Genomic DNA, 25,717 nt, shown 5'->3' on the forward strand with positions numbered 1-25,717 from the left:
ATTTTAACAAATCTATTTCATATCACTTAAAAGATAAGCAGTACTGTCTATGCAGAGAAAGAAAGAACCATTCCTATTTGATAGTATTCTAGTAAGTTCTTCTTGCATTTTGAAGGCTCGACTTGGCCACGTCTTTCCGTGTGAAGATACAATGTGAAGGATACAGTAAGTAGAAAGAGAATCACTTTCATTCTGCATGAACTCAAAATTCAATTTCATTCTTTAATCATAAATGATTGAGGAAGACCAATGGTGTCTAGTTTCCAAAATAATAAATGGTTTTGACAAAAGTGCCAACGATTAAAGAACCCATCCCTATTGAGACTTTGTGAACTTTCATACAAGTATGTCATGATATTTGGACTTATGAACAAAGTGTGATTGGTGACTTAACATGTAGAAATCAGAAGACATAGAAGTCAAAACACATCTGTTGGAGCTCTAAAACTAATACCTACATCCACACAACATTGCCTGCCCAGACATATTTCTTTTTCAATACAATAGAAAAATAACCTGACTCTTTCCAACTCAGTGCCATCTGAGTCAACATTTCCCTCGATTACTTAACTGCACATGAATCAAAATTGGAAGCACAGTCTAGACCCATGAAATAACACTTTGGAGTCTGAGCCAAGAGGATGATTTTTCCCCCCTCAGGTAAAATTTAAAATGTGACTTTTTTTTTTAGTATAATCGCATTTTATTTTGGCAGTTCTTTTTTTTTGCCTCAAGTGTCTTTCTTGAGGAAATAGGTACAAGTCAGAAGAGGTTATTCACTGCCACAAGCAGCTCAGGACTCCTAGGAAGATGAGTGGAATCATGTGGGCTCAGTTCTTGGAGGAGTGTATATGTTCCCGTTGTCTGTAGATCCTTCTTAAACAGCAAAGGTGGAGGGCCCAGATCATCCCCTTCAAGGGAGTAATGGATCCAGTGTGTTAAGACTGATATGCAGGAGATGGGAAGTCAGTAGCATCTTCACATAGAGTGTCTGAGCTGTATTGATTCAGCTATAACCCAGGATCCTATGCAGCACCTGTCTATAGGGATAGGACAGCAATTTACTCCTTAGTATCTGGTTGGCCTCAGAAATGGTGGGACAATGGGTATACAAATGCAGCAGCGGTATTCACTAGACACTATGTTGAAAATGAACTATACAGTTTGTGTGTGTGTGGATGGGAGGGAAAACCTGGGAGAGAGTGAGGGAGAAGGGGTGACATTGTTCAAAAAGAAATGTACTCTTTATCTGACTTATGTAACTGCAGCCCCTCTATATACATCACCTCTATAATAACAATAAAATAATTCATGAAACAGAAAAGCAGTCCAATATTAATCCTGAAGATGCCATAGTATGTCCTTACATTTTTACCAGCACTGCTTCATGACACTTTGATTGAGACATAAAATTTTTATGAAGATTGCATAATTCTCATTCTTCTGAGGTTCAAGTTGTACTCCCATTCTTTCAAGAAGCTCTGAATTTCAAGGTCAGCTCACAATTTAACTGATCTGTGGGCTTTACAGCTTCTTGGTTTTTTCTTTCCTTCTGACATTGTTTGGATGTTTGCAAAATTATTTTTGAACTGCTGCTTCCTCTAGCCTGAGTTTTCTCCTGGGATTCTTTCCCTGCAACTGAGGGCCTAGTCCAAGGTCACAGGTAGCCAGGACTTACTTTGTTCTAATTGGTCCAGTGGAGTCAGGAGGCGCCTGGTGTGGTCTACTAAAGTACTAAGGTTTGAATTCAGGTTCTTATTGTTGTTAGGAAGATGCTTCAGCATTTGTACCATTCTACCAGAGCCTTTTATTCATTGACTATTTTAACATTAGGGTCTTGCTTTCTTCTTTGGCTGGCCTAGACTGCAAGCCTCCTATGCGCATTTCCCTTTATTGCACAGGTGTATGCTGCTACACACAGATGTTGTGCTTGCTTTATAGCTTGGGAGGATAGACACTTGCCACTGTGCCCAGCTACTGGCTGAGGTGGCTTTGATGTTTGAGCTGAACTTTGACCAGTGATTCCTGCCTCCATGGTAGCCAGGATTATAGGTGTAGGCCATCAGTTTCTGTTGTCTTTTGTATTTTTTGTTAGTAAAATACCTGGCATCTATGGTTTTAATTCACATTTATCAATTTTTTTGGGTGACAGCTGTAGGGCTTGAACTCAGACTCTTGGGTCTTTCCCTAAGTTCTTTCTCTCAAACCATAGGTTTTCTAGTGGTTAATTTTCTAGTGGTGATAAGAGTCTCAAGGACTTTCCTGCCTGGGCTAGTTTGAACCACTGCCCTCAGATCTCAGGTTCTTAAATAGCAAGGATTACAGGTGTGAGCCCCAGTACCTGGCTTTCTTATCATTCTTCATAACAGATTGTCCCACTAAAATAACAGGGAGTTAATAACCTATTAGTATCTGCAAAAACACCATATATTAATCCTGATTTCTACCCAGGAGGAATATTTCTATTTCATTGTTTATTATTGTTTGCTGTTCTTGGAGTTTTCATTTGGTTTTGTACATATGAAGTAGCAGGCAGCATGAATGTTAAAAACTAAATATCTTATTCATATTTGAACTCAATGGAATGTCAGCTTTGCTCGATCTCCAAGTGTAGACTGGGAACCAGCAGCAGAAAAATCACCTGGGAACTTGTTAGATGCAGAAAATGGAGGATAGATCTCCTGGTGATCAGGATGCATGCAAATGCATGAGAGTCAAGGCTCTTGGATAATTGACCAAAGACTGCTTTGTAGAATTATTTGACTAATAGCTTAGGATATTTCCTACAATGAGGTAAGCAGATTTGTAGAGTTAAATATTCTCTCTAACTGTGATTTACAAATTGTGCTACTTTTTTTTCTTAATCCAGGTTCATTGTGGTGAGAACAGTGTAGTTTATACACATTTTATGCCATTGTCAGACCACTTTATGTTGTTTCCTCAAAAACAGTCCAGAGAGTACTTAAATTCTCGTATTTCAGGGTAGGCTCTAAGACTTTTGATAACCCTCAAAGATAAATTTTCTGGCACGAAAGTTTATCAGACTCCTTTAGCACAAGGCTTGATCTTTTCTGTACATGTAATTGTATAGAAAGATTAGCAATCTTTCTCTTCTGTTGGAAGCAGAGATAAGGGAACTGACTGGAGTTTACTTCAGCTGGAGACTCACAGGGGAATGGAGTTATGCTAATGGTATGCAGAGAATTTTATACAGCCAACTATTTGAGATCTGCATTAAAATGTACAAAACAAATTTTATTGTCATGTTTTATCTAATAATTTTTATTCATAATGCAAAATAGGTAATGTATGATAAATTATATTACTTGCGTTTATTTTTTTTTACCAGATTATAATTTATATACCTATGAGAATTTATAGAAGAAAATCATTTTGTTAAATAAGGATGGCTCATTCTAGACAAGTGTATTTGGAAATGTAGATTGTGACACTAGTTTTATTTAGTATGTTGAAAAGACTTTAGTTGAAATATACGAGTGAGAGGCTTCCATTTTTATATTCCTTCATTGCTTTTATATTTTTATTTTCTAACTGTCTTTGTTTCTGCTACCAGTTCAACTACATCAAATTATTTTTTGTCTATACCACTGATGAAAACTACTTAGTTCTCCTTCACATCACTCTGCACAGTTGTGCTCTCTCTAGTGTTCTTGTTTAACTAGATATTTAGGGAAATATTTTTGTCCCCTCCAGCAGAGAAGCACAAGTGGATCTGTACTCTCCCAACACTTGGTTAATATAGTGGTGGCCAGATCTACTCAATAGGATTGACTCTAAGGGAGACAACAACTAATCCAGGATATATCATTACCTAGAGTCAATCCAATGCCCTTGCCTAGGAATCAGAAGAGCAAAAATATATTGAAGTGAGGAGACATAAAATTTGAACAAGGAATTAATATATCTTGTAAAGAAAACATAATCGTGAATCTTTGTTCTTTAGCGACAGAGGAGGAAAGTAAAAGTCTAGTAGTTACAGAGGACAGAGTTGAGGGGGGAGATTCCTGATTGTGACTTACTCCTTTTGTTACATTTTAGTCTTGTCAGAGAAGTCACACTTGTCAGAGAAGTAACACTTAATTAGGTTTATCTTTTATAACAAACTAACACAATGAAATTCATTTTTTTCTAACTAAAAAGAAAATCTGTGTTAATATAGTATTATATTTTGAAATGCACATTTACATTGTATTTTTTATGATCTAAGTCAAGAAACCTAAGCACATTTTACTGGCCAAATACATTCTAAGTTTAAAACATTTTAAAATGTCAAAGTGTTGGAAACACAGTCATTCTTTGTGAAGGAATATTTTATATGCTCTCATTAATCTCTGATGTATTTTTGTGATGTCTGCTACATATTTTTATAATTTCTAAAAATACTCCTTTCGAAGCTTAAATAGTTTGTGGTGTGAAATGCTTTTAGATATTTATCCTATTTTATATTGAAACAGCATATACATTTCTTTAATACATTGCTACATGCAGTGTATCCACTTACCTATTCTGATCCATAACAAAATCAATTCATTTTGTTCATGACATTAGTTAGCATCTTCTTATCTTAATATGCTCCAAATGCTCAAAGTCATCTGAAAAGAACATTATTAAATTCAGAAAGAATAAAAAGTAGATATTCGGCTTTAGTGTAATCTGAATGACTCACAAAATTAACATTCAAAATTGAATAAAGAATATTATTAAAAATGAAAAGCAAGCAAAAAGACATCTTGAATTTTGCTATGATTTCAGAATAAGGTAAATTGACTATGAAGCTCATATTGTTGTGGATATGTGAGTGGCAAGTTGAAGAAATGCATACCATTTTTCTTCTCTCAATAGTTATGGATGTAAATTTAAACACATGAAATTATAATGAAAAAGTTTAAAAGACTGAAAGTTCTGTGTTTCATATTTAAATGCTGATTCTTAAACATTTCCCTGATTCTACATTTCCATTGTGAAGAACCTATTTTTTATATCAATTTTCCCCAAAGTTTATTTCCTTAGTTTATTAAGCTAGTCCTGGGAATAGTGACACTTATCTGCATTTTATTTCTTTTTTTTATCCATTTCTAGATAGCAAGAACTCTAGCCTTTATATATGTTTTTGTAAAATGTGGCCGCCCTACACAGATTTCTTGTATCTGCCTAAGAGAGGATGAGGTGAATTGACATTTACTGATTACTTATAATATATCAGTCAACTTGTTTGGATTATTCAATTATGCTAGCAATGCAACACATACTCATAAATTTACATCTCGAGACTAAGATTTTCCCTTAAGTAACCAAGGCTCAAAGCAATTGAAAAACTTGCTGAAGATCTCTGAGCTTTGAGAATTGAATCCAGGATTTCAATCACAATCGTTGTGCTCTTTCTAATACATCTGTCACCTGTTTGAAGTAAATACTAATGTGCTTGATTACATGGAACCGAATTCCGTATCACTGAATAAATGGTTTGCTGCAAGTATTTGCTTGACAGTATTCAACTGACTTTCATATTCTGAAACCATTATATTTAGCCAACTTGAAATTTAAATATTTGTTGATGTCAAATAGATACACGTAAAGAGAGAAATCAGACATACCCTTCTTAATTCTATAAAAATAAGTTATAGAACTTAATTCTATGGTAAATTGATTTGGTAAACATTTTTAGACATAGACATTTTCTTTGTTTTCCACATCGGATATATGGTTCTAAAATATAAAGTGAGCATCTAAAATAATTTGTCTTTACAGAAGGTATTATTCTGTCCTGTTTGAGAGGTAAAGTACTTAATAAATATAAAACTACACAGAAAAGATAAGACACTGGTTTTTAATACATACTGTACAATTCACATTTCATTATTTGAGAAAAATATTATGAAATATTTAAGATAAACAATAACTTATAAGAGATGATGTTTTTATACTCAGGCAGAAAGTAAAGAATTATACATATTCTCAAGAATATTACAATTTACTTAAATTAATAAAATGACAAAAGCCACAATACATAGTATAAAGACATAAAGTTGGTCAATATAGTAACAATAAACAAGACATGCAATATATATGAGACCCTCCAAAGAAATATAAGAGCTCTCTTCTAAGATTATAAATAGGTGCAAATGGAAAAGCTGTTTTGTTTGTTTAGATCTTTGTTTATGTGTGTATTTGACACTTACCAATGTAGTGTCATTTCCTCCTATATGTAGAATCATTTGATGAGCATAGATCTATGCATTCAATATAGATAGAAACTATTGTAAATTATGGAAAACTGATGAATTTGACAAATACTTTGGATGATTTTTAATTTCTCTTTTATTATTCTGAGGCTTCTGGAAGTAAAAAAATGTTAAAAGACTACATCTACCATCTTACACTTTCACATAGTCCTTGGATCTATGGAAGAATTTATGAAATACATTTCATATTGATATCTGCCATTCCACATTGACCATCACAACATTCCTTGCTCAAAATTAGTCATATCAGTGTCTGGCAGATTCCATCCTTCTTTCCATCATTCCTTCCTTCCTTCCTTCCTTCCTTCCATCCTTCCTTCCTTCCTTCCATCTTCTTTCCTTCACTCTTTCCTCCCTTCCTTTCTTTTTTATTCATTTTCTTTCTAAATGTTCTTTACTTCTACTTTTATTATTTTCTTTTTAGTGGCACAGCTCACTGATTTTTAAAAATTTATTCCACCTAAAGAGTATTCCTATGAGTGTACAACCATGTTCCATGTCCTGATCTAATAAAACTTTCTGAAATCGCATACAGATCAATTTCACTCCATGGCTGGACACTGGTGATTCAAGTCTAAAATCTTAGCTACCTAGGAGGCTGATATACTCAGGTATTGGGGATCAAAGTCAACTTAAGCAGACAGACCTATAAGATTCTCATCTGTAATAGATGCGCAAAAAAGGCAAAAGTGAATTCATGGCTCAACTAGTGGAGCGTTAAGCAGAAAAAGCCAAGCAAGGATGTAAGGTCCTGAGTACCAATACAAAAATAAATAAGTCCCAATTTCATCTATGTGTGCCAAGGAAGTCAATGATGATTACGAATGGGTACAAGACTTGAGCCTTTCATAGTCCTATATTTTACTTTAGAATGGCATTCACATCTGTATAAAATATTAGGCTTTTAAAAATAAGTATTTTGTAACAATTACTTTTGTCAAATTCAACAGACGATGTTTGACTTTCACTCATATATTTTTTGGTTGCAATGCTAGCCAACAGTTACCAGAGAATGGACAATGTGACTTTTGGCTTTAAGAGGAATGATCTATATTGCACTATTCTGGTAAAAATCAAAGCAAACTATGAGTTATTGAAATGTAGCTTCTCTTTGAAGTTGCTCACAAGACAATTTATCTTTCTTCAGTCAGCAGTGGCAACAAAATTCAGTGTCTATCTCAGAAGGGTCATTTTACCTATATTGATAAAGGAATCTAAATAATAATGCTGCTAATCTCCAAGATCTATAAGGACCCCAGATTTGTATCACAAATGATTTTACTTTGCTATCCCATAGCCTCTGTAATCCTAGCATAAATAAGCACTAATTCCAATATGTCCTAGCTTTGCATAATTAGGTTCTTGCTTTAATTTTCTGAGATTTTGGGAAATGATGTTAACTTGCCCATTAAGACCATATTCAGCACCAGATAGTCTTGTTGAAAGGAGCTCCAATGAAGCTGTGAGTAATGCATGGTTAGATGAGTCATAGTGCTTACATTTGACACTATCAGAGGGGCTATTAAGCGGCAGAGCATGTTCTTCATGTACAAAGTTTGGGCTTACACAGGTGTAGATATATGTTCTTAGTAACATCATTTGCATGCCTCTGTAAAGAGGCTATCATCATGAAAGTTTTTCAGTTTAGTTCTTCATTAACATTCTTATAATTAGATGTGTGCAACATCATTGATAACTGTTTTCCAAATATAACAGAATTGTGTATGTGCCTATGTCTTAAAAGAGAAGGATTCAGCAATTTGGTATTGTGTTCTAGGAATTGCTATTTATAACACATATCAATGTAGCAAAATATTGTTTTTAACTAAGACAATGTCAGCAACATATGTTACCCATATGCACAGTAAAATTCCTGTTGATATCAACTATACCTTTTGCAACATATGACTATTTTATGTAAAATATATCTTAAATTTATTATTCACTTTTACATTATACTTTTCTTTCTCTACTTCTTCTCTTTTCTTCCCTCTCTTCTTTTTAATGTTGAATTTAATATTATCACCAACAAAGTAGGACTACTATAGATGGAACAAAATTGACTCATTGTTTATTATTTTATGATCTCTTCAAACAGACAAGCACCAGAGGACTGAACACAGATCATTGGAATGAGCACTTCATTGACTAATGACTTCTCCTGCTTCTTCTATGCCTTGCAGTAATCACAGAGTTTGCAATTATGGCATTTTGTAAACCTCAAACACCAAATTACTCCATCACATTAATGACCTGGTAAGAAATTCACTACCACTTTTTCAAATTACAAGGAATCTTTTGTGCGGTGAGAAATTTAGATGATTTTGTTAGATTTATTTCAGAAAAATACCAGTGTACTAACATCTACGGAGTGTGGGTTCACAAGAATGGACAGGAAAGCAAGTGAGTGTAATAGTATAATTTTATCAAAAACAAACATAAAACAAGATATTATTTGAAAAGCATTTTTACATAAACCTTACAATTAAATTACATTAACAGTTGTTTTTTAAAATTATCATATGCAATTTCAGAAACATATAAAAATGTTTCATTCTCATTTTATGTAACGTCAAATGTTTTGTGAAAAATACACTTTCATACAGCAAAATATTTAAGCTGGGTGCTGGAGGCTTATTTGTGTAACATAAGCTACTCAGGAGGCTGAGATCTGAGAATCGTGATTTAAAGCCAAACAAAGTAAGAAAGCCCATAGGACTCTTATCTCCAATTAACTACCATAAAATCTGGAAGTTGAGCTGTGGTTCAAAGGTATAGCACTATACTTCACCAAGAAAGCTTAGAGACAGTACCCAGGCCTGTGGTCAAACCCCAGGAATGGCATGAAAAACAAACAAATAAACCAAAAAAAAAACCCCACAAAACTTAAGCCATATAAGTTGAAAAATAATGTTCATCTAAGTACATGGAAGATTTGGCCCATAAGTATGTATGTCTGTATTGTTTAAATATGTTTAGGTTATTTAGAATCAGAATAAAATTAATCATTAATATATTCATATTTTTTGCAATACATTAATTACACACAACCATTGTTTCATCATAACATTAATGTAGGTCGATCATATTCAACTACTCTATAATTCTTCCTTACTTCCGGCTTTTTTTCATGTTTATAACTTTCTAGAAACCTATTTTACTTTTATGACCCTGGTTTTTATCTTTCATTTCCTTTCATTTTCTACTAGCTTCTTAAGTTGAGCGAAAAAAAATATATCAGACTTGTCTTTGTGGGACTTGCTTACTTTATCTGACAAAATGGTCTTCATTTCCATCCATTTTTTTCTATCATGTAATATAATTATATGCTTCTTAATGGTTGAATGAAAAACCTGTGTATATATCCTACAGTTTCTTTATCCATTTATCTGTAGATAGGCACAAAGACAGATTCTAGCAACTAGCTTTTATGAATAGTGGTACAATAAAAAGGTAAACAATATCTTTATTGACTATTATTGGATAAGATGAGTTCTATTTTAATTCTTTGAGGAAGCAACCACCTTACTGATTTCCAAAGTAGCTGAACTAATATATAAATACCAACCAGCAGTGAACAAAAGTGTCTTCCCTCAAAAATAATCCTTGTAATATTTGTTGTTATTTGTTTGCTTGATGATAGCCACCAATAAGAGGGCAGTGGAAATTATATGTAGTTTTTACTTGTATTCCCTTCATGCTAAGCCGAATAGTTTTATTTATTTCTCTCTTGCATTTCTCCATTTAAAAAGTTGTACGTTCATGTCATTATCCCATTTAATAATTGCATATTTGTTCTTTTGGTGCTTAATATTTGAATTTTAATATATTCTCATGTTTAATTACAAGTGAGAGGAATAGCTGATAAGATTATTTCTTTACTCAGTGACTGTTTCTTTTGTTGCACAGATATTTTGGTGGTAAGTGAAATTTTAACACCATACATTAAATATTAGCATAGGTAGCCCACACAAATGAAAGCACTTCCTTATCTTTTATGGTACTATTTTGAACTCAGGACTTTGTGATTATGATGCTGGCAGTCTACCATTTGAACAACAAGTCCATCATGTTTTCCTCTGATCGATGTTTTCTCCTGTACAGGTTGGACAGCAGCATATAAACTCCCTCCCCATACAAGTTATTGATGTTAACAAAAAATATAAAACAAAAAAGAAAAAGTAAAATAAAAGTCTGGGTTTGAATGTACATGGCTTTCATCCCAGCTACAACAAGAAGCAGGAACAGAAGCTATTTAATTTATAAGTTATTTTATTAAAATTATTAATTTTTTAAAATTTTATTTTCTTATAAAGATGCTGTTCAGAGATGCTACAGTTACATCAGTAATGTAATGAGTACATTTCTTCTTGGGCATTGTTACCCTCTCCTTTTTTTTCTCCCACTATCCCTTCCCTCTCTTCCCTCTCCCATTCCCCCCCACTCACCAAGTTGTAATGAGTATCATTTGAGTATCATTGTTGCAATGGGTCATTCTGTGTCCTTGCTTCAGCATTTTGTTTTTCCCCTTCCCTTCCCCAAATTAAATAAGTGTATATACAAGATGCAAGGTACTAAAATAAAAAACAGTGACAACTTGTATATGCCACAGGAGAAAGAACATACAAAAGAAACAAAGAAACTATCATGTAGTACATGTAGCCCTAGTAAGAAAATCCTTATTTATGCCTGTGTCTTTAAGTATTTCCTTATACATTTTCTTCTAGTCTTGCATTAAGGATTTTAGTGCATTTTGAGTTAGTTTTAGTAGAGCATAAAGAATCTAGTTTCATTGTCCTGCTACTGAATATATGGACTCCCCAACACAATTATTTGTAAGTCTGTCTTTGTTTCACTGTATATTTATGTTTCACTTGACAGGATGGAGTACTTGATTGGCCCTATTTCTTGATCATCTATTCTATTTGTGAATGAGTCAGACCTTATGCTAAATTGTTACTAAGGCTCTACATTATTGTTTGAAATGAAAGTTTCCATTGTTTTGAGCATTGCTCTTTTTTTCTTCAGTATTATTTGACTATGTAGATTTTATGTTATACTTTTATATGAATTTCAGCACTTTTTTGTAATTCTATGAAGAATACTAGAATTGGACTGGATTTGTTTAGCATTTATGGTCATTTTAAGAATATTTATCTTGCCAATCTCTGAGCATAGGAGACCTTTCCACCTTCTATAATTTCTTTCTTAGTGATTTATTGTTTTATTGTAGAGGTCTTTAACCTCTTTTGTTAAGTGTATGCATTTTGTTTATTTTTGAGAGATATTAAATGTGATTGCTATTAGGTGTATTTGGTTTAAGTCTGCTATTTTTCTTTTATAAAATTCACCAGTTTGAAGCTCACATTTGGATTGGGTCACAAATTCAAAACATGTATATTTATGGACATTTATATAAGAAGATAAAACTAACAGAAGGAAAAGATGAATAAAAAATGATCCTGTCTTCATTGTACCTAGATAGATGTAAACTATAAAGATTTGTAACATACATCTCATCATTACTCAGTCTGCATTTCTAATCCATTGCGTTATTCATAGAATAAAAATACCGAGGAACCAGAAGCTCTGTGTATCTTTCTAAAAAATCCCCAAAAGTTTTATAGTCAAAAATAATTTTTACTATACTGTGAATTTGCCCTCTGAAAGATTGTGACCAAGACATTTTTTGTTATTTTACATATACTGCTGGTTTTTTCTAAGTTATGAGTAGAAGGAAGTTAAAACAAATGTCAGGACTTCTGTTGTGTTTATTGTGGAAGTTTAAAGATATAAAGATGTATATTTATACACTACATAATTACATATCCCCTCCTATAGCTAATCATACATGCATATCCATTACATGCAAAGCTTCTTTCCTTAATCAAGCATTCTATGATTATGTAAATTCTTGAGATAAAAAATACACCCTATGAAAGACAGCAAATCAGTGTTATTAAATAAGTTCTGAAGTATCAGAAAATTGATTCTTGAATATGTTTGCCTTCATAATTAGTAGATTAGTCACATTGAGGTAAATGGCACATTTGATATATTGCATAGGTATTTCTCTTTGTATTATTTTGTTGTTTTAGCTCCTTCATTTGACTAAATATTCCCCATGGCTTCATGCAGAAATAACTAGGTTTCTTAAATCTTTATGGTCTAAGCATACTATGCCGTATTGACTATTTGTATTATATACTAGCATTGAGAGAGTAGCATATTTAATTTTTTCTTTCATTTAAGTTATGCTTTTCTTTTTTCAATAGCATGTTTTTGATATTTGAATGGTTGGTTTACACCTCATGGATCTTTGATTGCAACTACACTATTCTATTAAAATTTGTCATAAAATATTTCAAAACTTTGACAAGCATTTTTATTACTTGATATCCTTATTCCTATCAAACAAGTACTCTCTTCTCACACCATTTACAGAGGGAGAAAAGAGAACAAGTGTTAAAAAAGGCAAAGTTGAGGAGATATTTTGTCCTATGCAAATGCTGTTCTTTGAAACCAAACATGTTTTACTTTTTGTCTGAATTATTAGTGTAAACATAGGTATGTTGAATTTTCAAAGGCATAGCTGTAGTATTGAATTAGGTTACTGAAGACAGATTAAATGAGAATAAATTCTTGGTTAGAGAATGGTATCAGGTTAGTCTGTGTAAGAAGCCAGCACAATCTTCATTCTAAGTACATGGAGTAGACATAGCAGAGTTCTTAGTCTTTGCTTCGCAAATATTGAATGGATACTATCTTAAGACAAAATGGGGAACCTGTAGGTTAAGTCTTTCCTTTCAATAAACATACTTAAAAGGATTTAGCATTTTTAAAGTTCTGCAAATGGTAAATTTAAATATTTAATTTTATAGGTACTTATTAAGTATCCATGATTGAATTTGGCAGTAAAACTATGTGTCTGCTGCAAAGAACTTACCTCCAAATAGAGGGGAGAGATAGGAATAAGAATATTCAAATATCTGCTGGAATTTTGACTCAGAAATTCATGTCAGCATAGCAAGATTGAAGTTCTGGCTTTGAAATCCCAGTATCAGCACAAAAATGTTCAGATATCATTCACTAGCCATACAACAGACAAGGGTCTCATATCTAAAATATACTTGAAACTCAAAAAATTAAATCTCCCAACAACAAATCTTCAAAGAAACAACTGCCCAATAAACAAGTGGGCTAAAGACTTAAAGAGAAACTTCTCTGAAGAGGAAAGACAGATGGCCAATAGACACATGAAGAAATGCTCAACCTCTCTAGCCATAAAAGAAATGCAAATCAAAACAACATTGAGATACCACCTCACCCCAGTTAGAATGGCTAAAATCAAGAACACTAATAACAACAGATGCTGGAGGGGATGTGGACAGAAGGGAACCTTACTTCATTGTTGGTGGGAGTGTAAACTTATTCAACCACTGTGGAAAGCAGTATGGAGGATCCTCAAAAGACTCCACATAGAGCTCCCCTATGACCCAGCAATCCCACTTTTGGGCATTTACCCAAATGTTTACAAACAAGACCACACTAAAGCTACCAGCACAACTATGTTTATTGCAGCATTATTCACTATAGCTAAGATATGGAACCAACCCAGATACCCCACAGTAGATGAATGGATCAAGAAAATGTGGTATATATACACAATGGAATTCTATGCCTCCATCAGAAAGAATGACATTTCCCCATTTGTTAGGAAATGGAAAGGCTTGGAAAAAATTATATTAAGTAAAGTAAGCCAGGCTCCCATGGTTTCCCTTAGTTGCAATATCTTGTATATGTCTGAGTCAAGCAGAAAAGGTCAGATAAGGTGATGGTAGGGAAATGAACCCTAAGATATGTATTCAAAAGTTTTTTTTCTTTCATGCGATTGTCTCTAACACATTTATAAGATTATTTCTTTGTTGCTTTGTATGTCCCTCCCCCACAATATAACTCCTGCTTTCACTGTGTTTCATGTCGGTATAATTTGTGGAGGGGAAGGGGAAAACAAATCGTTTAAATAGGGATACAGTTAGACCCATTGCAACAATGAGATGTACAAGTTGTTATATCCAAAACGAACTTTACAACTTTGGTGGGCGGGGAGGATTGGGGGGCAGAGGGAGGATGGGAAGGGATGGGAAGGGGAAACAAAGGAAGAGGCTACAATGCTTGATAAGAAATGTACTCATTATCTTGCCCATGTAATTGTAACCCCTCTGTACATTATTTTCACAATAAAAATGTTCAGATATCAGGAAGTTTATTTGCTTTTGGGGGATTTGTAATACTATTATTAAAAATATTTATACCTGGTAACTTTGACTAGTAAATGCAAATTTAGAGTGTAAATGTTAAACTTAACCACATTATTTTAGAATTTTTCAAGAAGATAATTTTTATCTTATATAAATATTTAGATTTTAGAGAATTAAATAAAAGCTAAAAACAAAACCAATTTTGCATTTTATGGAATTGCTAATATCTGTGAGCTGTTTTTGTTTAGGTCAAAAATCAGCATTTTAAAATTAGAATTAGTGGTTTTTACATGACTGAGTTTGGTGTTAGTATTCATTGCCTTCAGTCATAAAGAAGATTATATTCTATTGAAATGTAAGAATACATTCCTTCATGTTTTATGTAGAAAGAGAGTATACTAATAAATAGACATCTAGATAGGCAGGCATATACCCGGAAATGAATGCATACACATTTATGCTTCATTAGTTCTCAAAGAGTATTAGATGCTCCCTGTTTTATGGAAAATCATTAATTTAATATATTTTAGGGTGGTTAGACTTATAATAAAAAGTTATTTATAACAAAATTATAAATATAAAGACAGGAACCATTATTTTACAGAACAGTGAAAGATCTTCTTGGTCAATAGCACTGTAATTACAAGGTTATAGCTTGAAGTCCCAATGACAAATAAAATAGAACAATGAGAATATAAGGTGTGAGATGAAAAAACAAGGAACAGAACAGAGATGCACTAAGCAGTTAGGGAAAAGATCAAAGATAAACTTTCCTTTATTTTTTAAATTTTTCCCCAGGAATAAGTTTATTTTTCAATTATATCTGTGGGAGATCCCTGAGCACTTACATAATTTTACATTATCATCTTTTACCTACAGGAAAGATTTAAGTACATTGGACCAGCTGACATTGACACAAAGTTTGGCTTAGTATGAAAGTACTGCAAGATTTTCACATTATACTTGTGAGAGTTCTTGTCATGTAGTGATGTAATACATCACAGTACCATGAAGAAATGAAGATATTAATAATATTTTTACATCTGTCTGAAACCTATTTGAAACCACAGGGTGGGGAAAGAAGACATAAGTGAGTAATTGAATTGTCCTTTTCCTCTTTAGAATTAATGGAAAATGTTTACCTTGGCTTTTTCTACCTTACAACTGACCACTACTGTTAATTGCCAATCTGTCACCTACATGGTGTTGATCAGACTCATCTCTGTTAAAAAGAGAGGCCAAACAGGACATACTTGTTTCAATTGGCAGTAATTTTGCTCCTGCCTAGCTCCAAGAAGAACACCTGGAGTCAGTTAAGGCTGTCTTTTTGTCAAAAAGAAAGAAAGAAAGAAAATTAAAGAAAACAAAAAAGAACCCATAAAAAAATGTGTGGCTTGAGCAAATTAGATCTAAACAAGAAAATAATTTAAGGACAGGAAGCCAAATGCTTTTTTTGTGATCATTAAGAAAGGACAGTTCATGAAAGGGAAACAGAACAGATAATTACTAAGAGAGTTAATCATTATTCACTGGACTTCCAGTTGGCATAATTTATATAACTTTAAAAAAAACCCAACAATAACCCTGTTTTGTGGTTTGGGGCTTGAACTCTGGGAGCTGTCCCTCAGCTCTTCAGCTCAAGGCTAGCGTTCAATCCCTTGAGCCACAGCGCCACTTCCTGTTTCCTGGTGGTTTATTGGAGATAAGAGTCTCATGTACTTTTCTGCCCAGGCCGGCTTTGAACTGTGATCCTCAGATCTTAGTCACCTGAGTAGCTAGGATTACAGGTGTGAGCCAAGCCACCCCGCTCTGTTTTGTGGGTTTTAAGAAAATAATGCCATCAGATTTGCTCACAAATCTGTACATAATTTTCTGTGACCCATTTTTGTTTTGAACAAAGTAAATAGCTCTATTCATTTTTCTTCAGTTTTTTTTATTGTGAAAATATTGTACAGAGGGGTTACAGTTACACGACAAGGTAATGAGTATATTTCTTATCAAGCATTGTCCCCTCCTCCTTTGGTTTTCCCCTACTATCTCTTCCTTCCCAACTCTATCTCTTCCTTCCCAACTCCACAACTTCACTCCGCCCCGTCCCCCCGCCCCCCCCCCCCCGCCGCCACCCACTTCTCCCCTGCCTCGGCTCCCCCTACCCCCTGCCCCTTCTCTCCCCCTCACCCTTAAATTGTAAAAGTTCGTTTTTCAACTTAGTGTGTTGTACATCTCATTGTTACAGTGGGTCAACCTGTATCCCTATTTAATCATTTTGTTTTTTCCCTTCCCCTTCCCAACTTATATCGACATCAAACCATCTCAACTTTGTTATGTGATGGCTACATTTTTTGTGTGGTTTAGGGTTCAAGAATTCAGATTTAGTCGGCATTGTGCTGATGTGAAATGTAGGTATGAGGAGGTGCTAGAAACTGTGTGGGCATACCACTTAAGTTCTAGCACTGGTGACAACCCATATACCTGGCTAAACTTGCAGTGAAGTTAGGAGATATCTGTCATTTGGGCATGTTGGAGACTTTCTAATTCATGTCATGACACACGCCCTACACAGAACACCCAGTGATCTAGGTGTCAGTCTCTTTGCTGGATGAGTTGGACACAGAGGTAACTGCACATCCAAGCTGATGAATGTCTGTGGGTTCCCCGAAATGAGAAAAAAAATGCAATAGTTTCTGATCCCTACAAATAGCCTAAATTCAGCTAATAGCTGCCATAAGATAAATAAATCTGCTCTTTTAAATTTCATAGACTCAAATAATTTGTTACAGAAACATAATTTACAAATGAAGTGATTTGGTAAAAACTGTCATTGCCAGCACTGTGCTGAAAAAATTAAAATAACTTTACAACTTGAGGGTGAAGGGGGAAGAGTGGGAGAAAATGAAGAAGGGGTAACACTATTCAAAAAGAAATGTACTCTTTACCTGACCTATGTAACTGTAACCCTCGGAATATCACTTCTATGATAAAATTTAAATTTTAAAATATTAAAAGAGATACTATTCTGTATAATTTATAGCATAATATACAACATTTACAGGGATTACATGATAGCATACATTCATAATTACAGTAAATAGAAACAAAATATTGTTGGATTTGAACAAAGCCATACAAAGTGATGATAAAAATAACAATTTAAAATAATGAAAAAAATACTATTCTGTCAATTACAGTAAGAAGCCAGTAATTTTTAGATTAATTGGTAAACAAATTACCATTAATAAGTACAATTCTTAAATGTTTTCTTCTTTTTACAAATATGTTAGAATATATTACTTATGCAAAAAGTATCACTATGGTATTTCCATACATATTTGTATTCCTGCTCAGCATCCTCAGTTTTTTGAGACAAATTTCACAGGTTTCATTGTTCTATTTTCATACACAAGTAAAAAATATTTTAAACATATTCACATTCCCATATTCCTTCCTATTTCCCTTGTAAAAAATGTTTTAAACACATTCACAGTCCCATATCCCTTCTTATTTCCTTCCATCATCTTGCTAGTGCTCACCCTTAAATAGAACTTGCTTAACATTTTTGTTGCTCATTTTTAAGTACTAGGGTATGCAGATGAGAGAGAATGTAATATTTGACTTTTCAGTATTGACTTATCTCATTGGACAGGATAACCTCTAGCCCATCAATTGATGAGTGGATAATTTTTTGGTATTTATCACACCTAAAATTTTTTTTGTGTTAGCAAGGCAAAGATTAAGAAAAAATATCACACAATCATATCAAATGACACCAGAAAGGCATTGACAGAGCACCAAAGTTTACTTATTGAAACTTTTAACTGGTGTTTATTTAATGCAGTACTGAAAATTCTTGACACTCAAATAAGCCAAGGATAATAAAGGCATACATAATTGCAAGAAAAAAATGAAACAAAAGTGTCTGTAATTGATGGAAAATTGATTGTATATAAAGAAAATCCCAAGGAATCAAATCCACTTGTAAAAATAATGGTCAAGCATTGCAGGATTGACTATTTTTCTAATGCTTGAAAGAGTTAGTAAGATTTACTTCTTGTAATCTCCTTCTGTTCCACATTTGGGTATGCTGATTAAAAACAAACAAAAAAGCAAACAAACTGGGTAAGCTCTCCTTTGGTAACTGTAAGAATGTCATACCATGCAAGCCTTTTTGATGTGCATGGTCATTTACCCCATCAAATCTATCCTATAAGCATCATAAAAACCCATGTCAATTTTTTGCCCTCACTGCCTTATACATACTTGAAAAATCTACTTTTATTCCCAGGGATTTCACTTAGCTAATAAATAAATCCCTTATTTCCTCTACATGATATCACATGTCTAACATTCCAAACTCCATAACCTAGAAAAGCAGTACACTTAGCGTTAGTTAATTTTGTATCTCTTAAATGCATGGTTGACTGGGAGCTGTGACTCACTGAAACTGCCCAGCATATGTATAAAATATTATACCATGTATTGTAGCCTCAGAAAAGACTTAAACTATTAAAAGGCTAGAAGTATGTCATTTCTGATCAAGATAAAGCTAAAAATAATTGTCAAACTATCATAATTTGTGTGCTGTTTATATACATACACAAATGAAAAATAACTTGTGTAAATATGGGAATTGAGTTAAAATGATGGAGTGCCTCAACACAAATATTCAAGGTTTTGAAACTGTAGTGGGTAAAGTGTAATTTGGATCTTTAGATTTAATAAATCCAAGTGACTATTAAACATATCAAAGTAATTACAATTTAGAAAGAATGAGAAGGGGGGGAGGGGGGTATAATTGGGTGGGGGAGGGGGGTAAAATTGGGTGGGGGGAGGGGGGAGGCAGGGAAGGGAAGTGAAGGGTAAACAAAGGAGGAGGCTGCAATGCTTGGTAAGAAATGTATGCATTATCCTGCCCATGTAATTGTAGCCCCTCTGTACAGTATGTTCTCAAATAAAATAAAATACAATTTAAAAAAAAAAAAAAAAAAGTATGTTACAAAAAAGTTATGAAAATGTTACAATGAACCCGGCCTTGTACAGCTAATGTATTCTAATAAAAAAAATCTTTAAAATGTTAAAAAAAAAAAAAAAAAAAAAGAAAGAATGAGAGGGACAGGGAGGAGGGAGAAGAAGGAAAGCAATGGAAGGGAGGAAGGGAGGAAGGAAGGAAAGAAGGAAGGAAGGAAGGAAGGAAGGAAAGAAAGAAGGAAAGAAGGGAGGGAAGGAGGAAAGGAGGGAGGGAGAGAGGGAAGGAGGGAAGGAAGGAGGAAAGGAAAAAGACACAAACAAGAAAAGACTAGAATTTTCAGTCTTGACACTTTTATTGAATGTAGTAAAGGTTGTGTGTACAAGAGCAATCTGATAAGAAAAATAAATAGCTGGGTGCTTTTAGTCCTAGCTTGCTCAAGAGGCTGAGATCTGAGGATCGTGGTTCAAAGTCAGCCCGGGAAGAAAGTTCATGTGATTCTTATCTCCAATAAACCACCAGAAAACCAGAAGTGATGAAGGGGCTCAAGTGGTAGAGTGATAGCCTTAAGCTGAAGAGCTGTGGGACAGCACCCAGGCCCAGAGTTCAAGCCCCATGACTGACAAAAATTAAAGTAAAAATATAAATAAATAAAAAACAGAGTATATCAATAGAAAGAGAGAAAAAATACTTTTTTAGATGAAATCATTCTGTATGTAGAAAACCCTATGATCCCTCTCTCTCTCTCTCCCTCTCTCTCTCTCCCTCTCCCTCTCTCTCTCTCTCTCTCTCTCTCTCTCTCTCTCTCTCTCTCTCTCTCTCTCTCTCTCTCTCTCAGACACACACACACACACACACACAGAGCCTATTATAGCTAATAAATTAATTTAATATTATCATACCAAGTTAAATACCTTTCCAAAACCTTGGGTTTGAACTCAGGGCCTTGTCCTTGCTAGGTAGCCATTTTAACATTTGAGTTATGCTATGTTGAGGTATGTTGTATTTATATTTTGAATGACATCTTATCTTTATAAGAGAACTGGTCTGGACCAGCAACTTACTATTTACACTCTGATGATCTCTGGGATGATAGGTACATACCACTACATCCAGTTTTCTTTTCTTTTTCTTTTTTAAAGTGGCATATTGTGAACTTTTTGCCTTGAATTTGCTTAGAGTCACAATCCTCCCAATCTCTAACTTCAGAATAGATAGAATTACAAGTGTAATTTGTAAATAGATTGAATTACAAATGTAAACCACAATATTTAGTTTATTGTAGTTATTAACACCAATAATAGACCTGTCAAAAAAGAAATTCAGAAAACAGTTTCATTTATAATCAATTTCTTATCAAAAGATAAAATATTTACTAAACTATTTGAACTTGAAAAGTAAAAGTTTTGCCTTGAACATTACAAAACATTGATGAGACAAACTGAAGAAAGCACAGATGGAAATATATCTATAAACTGGAATATCTATTTATCTGTCTATTTGTTTTTCTTGATGCAATCACTATCAAAATACCCACAACCTTTTTCAGAGAAATACAAAAATAAAAAAGTTATACAATAATCGGGGCTGGGAAGGTGGCTCAGTGGTAGAGTGCTTGCCTTGCATTCATGAGGCCCTGGGTTCGATTCCTCAGTACCACAAAAGCAGAAAAAGCTGGAAGTGACGCTGTGGCTCAAGTGGTAGAGCACTAGCCTTGAGCTGAAGAGCTGAGGGACAGTGCCCAGGCCCAGAGTTCAGGGACCATGACTGGCAAAAAAAAAAGTTATACAATAATATGAAAGTACAAAGGACGTTGAACAGACAAAGCAACTTTGAGTTTTTGTTATCATACCAAAAGTTCAGGCAACAAAACCAAAAATACAGAAGCTAGTTCATGTCAAATATAGAACATTTGCATGTCTAAAAAAAGAACCACAATGAAAAAGCAGTCCATATATTAGAAGAAAAATGTGCAAAATTTATATTTAGTAAAGTGGTTAAAATGTAGTTATAACAACTCATATATTTAGTTAACAAAGAAACAAATAACCTGATTTTAAAATAGGCAAAGGAACTGAAAAGTTATTAATTATAATGACATCAAAATGGCCAATGCAGATATAAAAAGTTGCTCAACATAACTAATTATAGAGAAATACTATAGGGAAACTATAGGGAAATTCAATAATATCCATAAAATATCACTTTGTTAGGTTGGCTTTGTCCACTGTTGGTACAACTGTACATTATTATAATCATTATGTAAAGTTGTATGGAAGCTCTTTAAAATTATCTGAAATAGAATGATCATTTGACCCAATCATATATTTCTGTATATATTCCCAAGGAAATGAACTGAGTACCTTTGAGCTTCAATATTCATGGCAGCATTGTCGTTAAGATACAATAAGCATCCATAATGGCACACATGTATGTATATGCACACACAGCTTCACAAAAGGCAGTACTGACACTTACAAATCTATGCATGACCTAGGTAAAATTAATACTAAATCCAAGTCATTGAAGACATTTGTGTTCCCTTGCATATCACACAACATATTTACATATGAATTTGTAAACTAGGTCTAACTTAAACACATAAGGGAAAACATAGATCCTTTGTCTTCTGGGCATAACTTATTCATTTGAAAGCCAAAATAAAAATTCAGCAAAATAAAGCACCAAACTGTAACCCCTATGTACATCACCTTCACAATAAATAATAATAAAAAGAAGAAGAATGCAGGAAATAGGTACTGGAAAAGGGTTGAGTGGCATCGAGAGGACAAGGGTAGACAAATGAAGAGGAGAAAAGGAGGAAAAGTGCAGATGAAAATCCAATGTTTATCCTATGAGAAGAGTGAGGGAAGGGGTAGATAAGAAAGGTTGTGTGAGAATGTTGCAAGTGGGGACATTGATCAAGGTATTTATAATGCAAGGCGTTGCATCATAAACTGCTTTATTAAGCAGCAACTCCTTTGCACAACTAAAGATAAATACATTTAAGGAGGGAAGTATGGGGTGATGATGAGGGGCTGAAAGGATTGTTTAGGGTTTATCAAATGTTTATTTGGACTTCTCAATGAAACTTGCCTTGTATAACTAATGTATGCTAATAGAAATATTAATTGAAGGAAAGATTTCATGGTCTCATCTATATGTGGAATTCCAAGACTGCAGATATATAGACTATAGAGATGAGTACCTGGGACAGAAATGGGGAGGAAAAAGAGGGGTACAAGTCCAAGAGTAAAAACTGCATGTGATAATGACCAGCAGTCTGGGCCTAATGTACAGTATGGTGATTGCAGTTGTTATTGTACATTGAACTTTGTTAGAAGAGTGGATTTTAGGTGCTCTTCCTACATATAAAAAGAAGGAAAGGATATGAGTTGATGCTTGACTGAAGTAATCATTACTATATATATATTATATATAACACATTATACTACATATACATTAATGCATACATAAATATATATGTGGCATATAATATAAATATATTAATGTATATATTTAGCTATATGTATCAAAAACATCACATTATAAACTATATATGTAAGAACTGAATAAAATTAAATAAAATATTGAAACTGTAAGACACTAATAGGAATTCTATTATGCCCTTAATCAGGAAGCCAATCATTTCTCTTTTCCCATTTATTGCTAATATATATTTTTTTATTGTAAAGGCACTGTACAGAGGTGTTACAATTACGTGAGTAAGGTAATGAGTATATTTCCTATCTAGCATTGTTACCCCCTCCTTTGTTTATCCCCTACCTTCCCTGCCCAGCTCCCCACCTCCACCCTCCCCTCCCCAAAGATGAAAAGTTCTTTTTCAACATATTGTCTTGTGCATCTCATTGTTACAATGGACTAATCTATATCCTTGTTTCAGCATTTTGATATTTCCCTTCCCCTCCCCAAATTAGAAAAAAATTATATACAAGATACAGGGAACCAGATTCAAATACAGTGAAAACAGAGGTTATACCATATGGGAAGAACATACAAAAGAACAAAAAAGGTTAATCACTTGTAGAAAACTAAAGCTAGATCCTTATATATCACCCTGTACCAGAATCAACTCCAAATGGATCAAAGACCTCAGAGTCAAAGCAGACACCCTGAAAACATTACAGGATGGAATAGGAGAAACCCTAGCTCTTCTTGGCACAGGCAGAAATTTTCTTAAAAGAGACCTAGAAACAGAACAAATCAAAGAAACGTTGGACAAATGGGATTGCATGAAATTGCAGAGATTCTGCATGGCAGAGGACATAGCTAGCAAGGTCAATAGAAAGCCCACAGATTGGGAGAAGATCTTCCACTAGCCATAAAAGGGACAAGGGTCTCATATCTAAAATATACCTGGAACTCAAAAAATTAAATCCCCCAACAACAAATTCTCAAAGAAACAACTGCCCAATAAATAAGTGGACTAAAGATTTAAAGAAAAATTCTCTGAAGAGGAAAGAAGGATAGCCAATAGACACATGAAGAAATGCTCAACCTCCCTAGCCATAAAAGAAATGCAAATCAAAACAACATTGAGATACCACCTCACCCCAGTTAGAATGCTATAATCAAGAACTCTAATAACAACAGATGCTGAAGGGGCTGTGGACAGAAGGGAACCCTACTGCATTGTTGGTGGGAGTGTAAACTTATTCAACCACTTTGGAAAGTAGTATGGAAGTTCCTCAAAAGACTCCCCATAGAGCTCCCCTATGACCCAGCAATCTCACTTTTGGGCATTTACCCAAATGATCACAAACAAGACCATACTAAAGCTACCAGCACAACTATGTTTATTGCAGCATTATTTACCATAGCTAAGATATGAAACCAACCCAGATGCCCCTCAGTAGATGAGTGGATCAAGAAAATGTGGTATATATACACAATGGAATTCTATGCCTCCATCAGAAAGAATGACATTGCCCCATTTGTTAGGAAATGGAAATACTTGGAAAAAATACTAAGTGAAATAAGCCAGGCCCAAAGAAACATAGGTCCTATGGTTTCCTTTATTTGCAATTACTAGTATATGTCTGCGACAAGCAGAAACAGTCAGATAAGTTGAAGTTAGGTGAAATGAACCCCAAGATAAGGACTCAAATGGTTTTTGTTTCTTGCTATTGTTTCTAACATTATATGATGATTTCTTTGTCGCAATGTTTTCTTGAATCCTGGAAGTATGAGGATGCAGGATAAGAAGAAGACACCCTTTTTATTCAGAGGTATAAAAGGTTCTATTTTTTGGAGAAAATGAGAGGACTAAATGATTCTAAAGTAAATTTCTGTTAGATATAAGAAATGCATTATCTTCAAATTTTAATATTGTTCCATCAGAACACATGTATCAAAATTGATAGGGATAATTTGAGCCTGGCAAAACCTGCTTTTTGAATTCTAAATCATTTGAACCATATAAAAATTCTCAAAAAATTTGCATATGGCATCTATGGAGGTACATGCTTTTCATTTCTATTTATTTTCTCATTTTCCTTTCTATCAATGATCCACATGGAGCACCTGTCTCTAACCCATGCAGCCCTGATCTGGAAACTCTGTGATTGGAGATAAATTTATTCTTATATAGGAAAAGACCCTATGTTGGATAGAGAATTAGGAGGTTAAACCTGGGAGGATATGATGGAGGGGTAACATTGTTCAGAAAGAAATGTACTCAAGATCTGACTTAAGTAACTGCAACACCTCTGTATAACACCTTTATAATATTTTTTAAAGTTAAAATAAGAAAGTCATCAGCCCTAAACTGGAATCAAGCCTCCTGTACTAGTTAGTGGATTTAAGTAAAGTGATCAAAACAGGACCTAGTAATGAAAAGTTTGAAAGAGGAACTGCTACATATGCAAAGGAAGCCTGAACTGTCTAATCCCTGCTTTCTTTATATCTAGTCCTTCCCCTACACCTCATTCAGAGCCAGTTACCTTCACAGGAGTCAATTAGACTTGTTTGCCATGCCCACACAAACACTTGTCTTAACATACGGCAATTTGGATGCAGTTGCTTGTCTCCTTAAATGCCTAAGACCATTTGTTGTTTTAATGACCAATTTTAATGTGCTGCCATGTTTTCCATATTGGCTGCCAGGCACTTTTTTAATACTTGCCTATCTCTTGCAAGGAAGCAACCTGATTCATTATTATTAAGTTATCTTTTTTGGCAGTGTGTTCCTCCTGGCTGAGAGATTACGT

General features: G+C 34.0%; 1 long non-coding RNA gene across 1 annotated transcript in view; it reads right to left on the reverse strand.

The window, feature by feature from the left end:
- Positions 1-725: 725 nt before the first annotated feature.
- Positions 726-25,717, reverse strand: part of LOC138832811 (uncharacterized) — a 198,795-nt gene continuing 173,803 nt past the window's right edge. The window contains exons 5-6 of the long non-coding RNA XR_011373696.1: positions 4,523-4,613; positions 726-1,040 (exon numbers count right to left, since the gene is read on the reverse strand). This is a non-coding gene — a long non-coding RNA (uncharacterized lncRNA). The remainder of the gene's footprint in view (positions 1,041-4,522; positions 4,614-25,717) is intronic.

The sequence above is a fragment of the Dipodomys merriami genome, unplaced genomic scaffold, assembly GCF_024711535.1.
Source record: "Dipodomys merriami isolate MVZ:Mamm:240054 unplaced genomic scaffold, mDipMer1.0.p SCAF_20, whole genome shotgun sequence".
Taxonomy (NCBI): Eukaryota; Metazoa; Chordata; class Mammalia; order Rodentia; family Heteromyidae; genus Dipodomys; species Dipodomys merriami.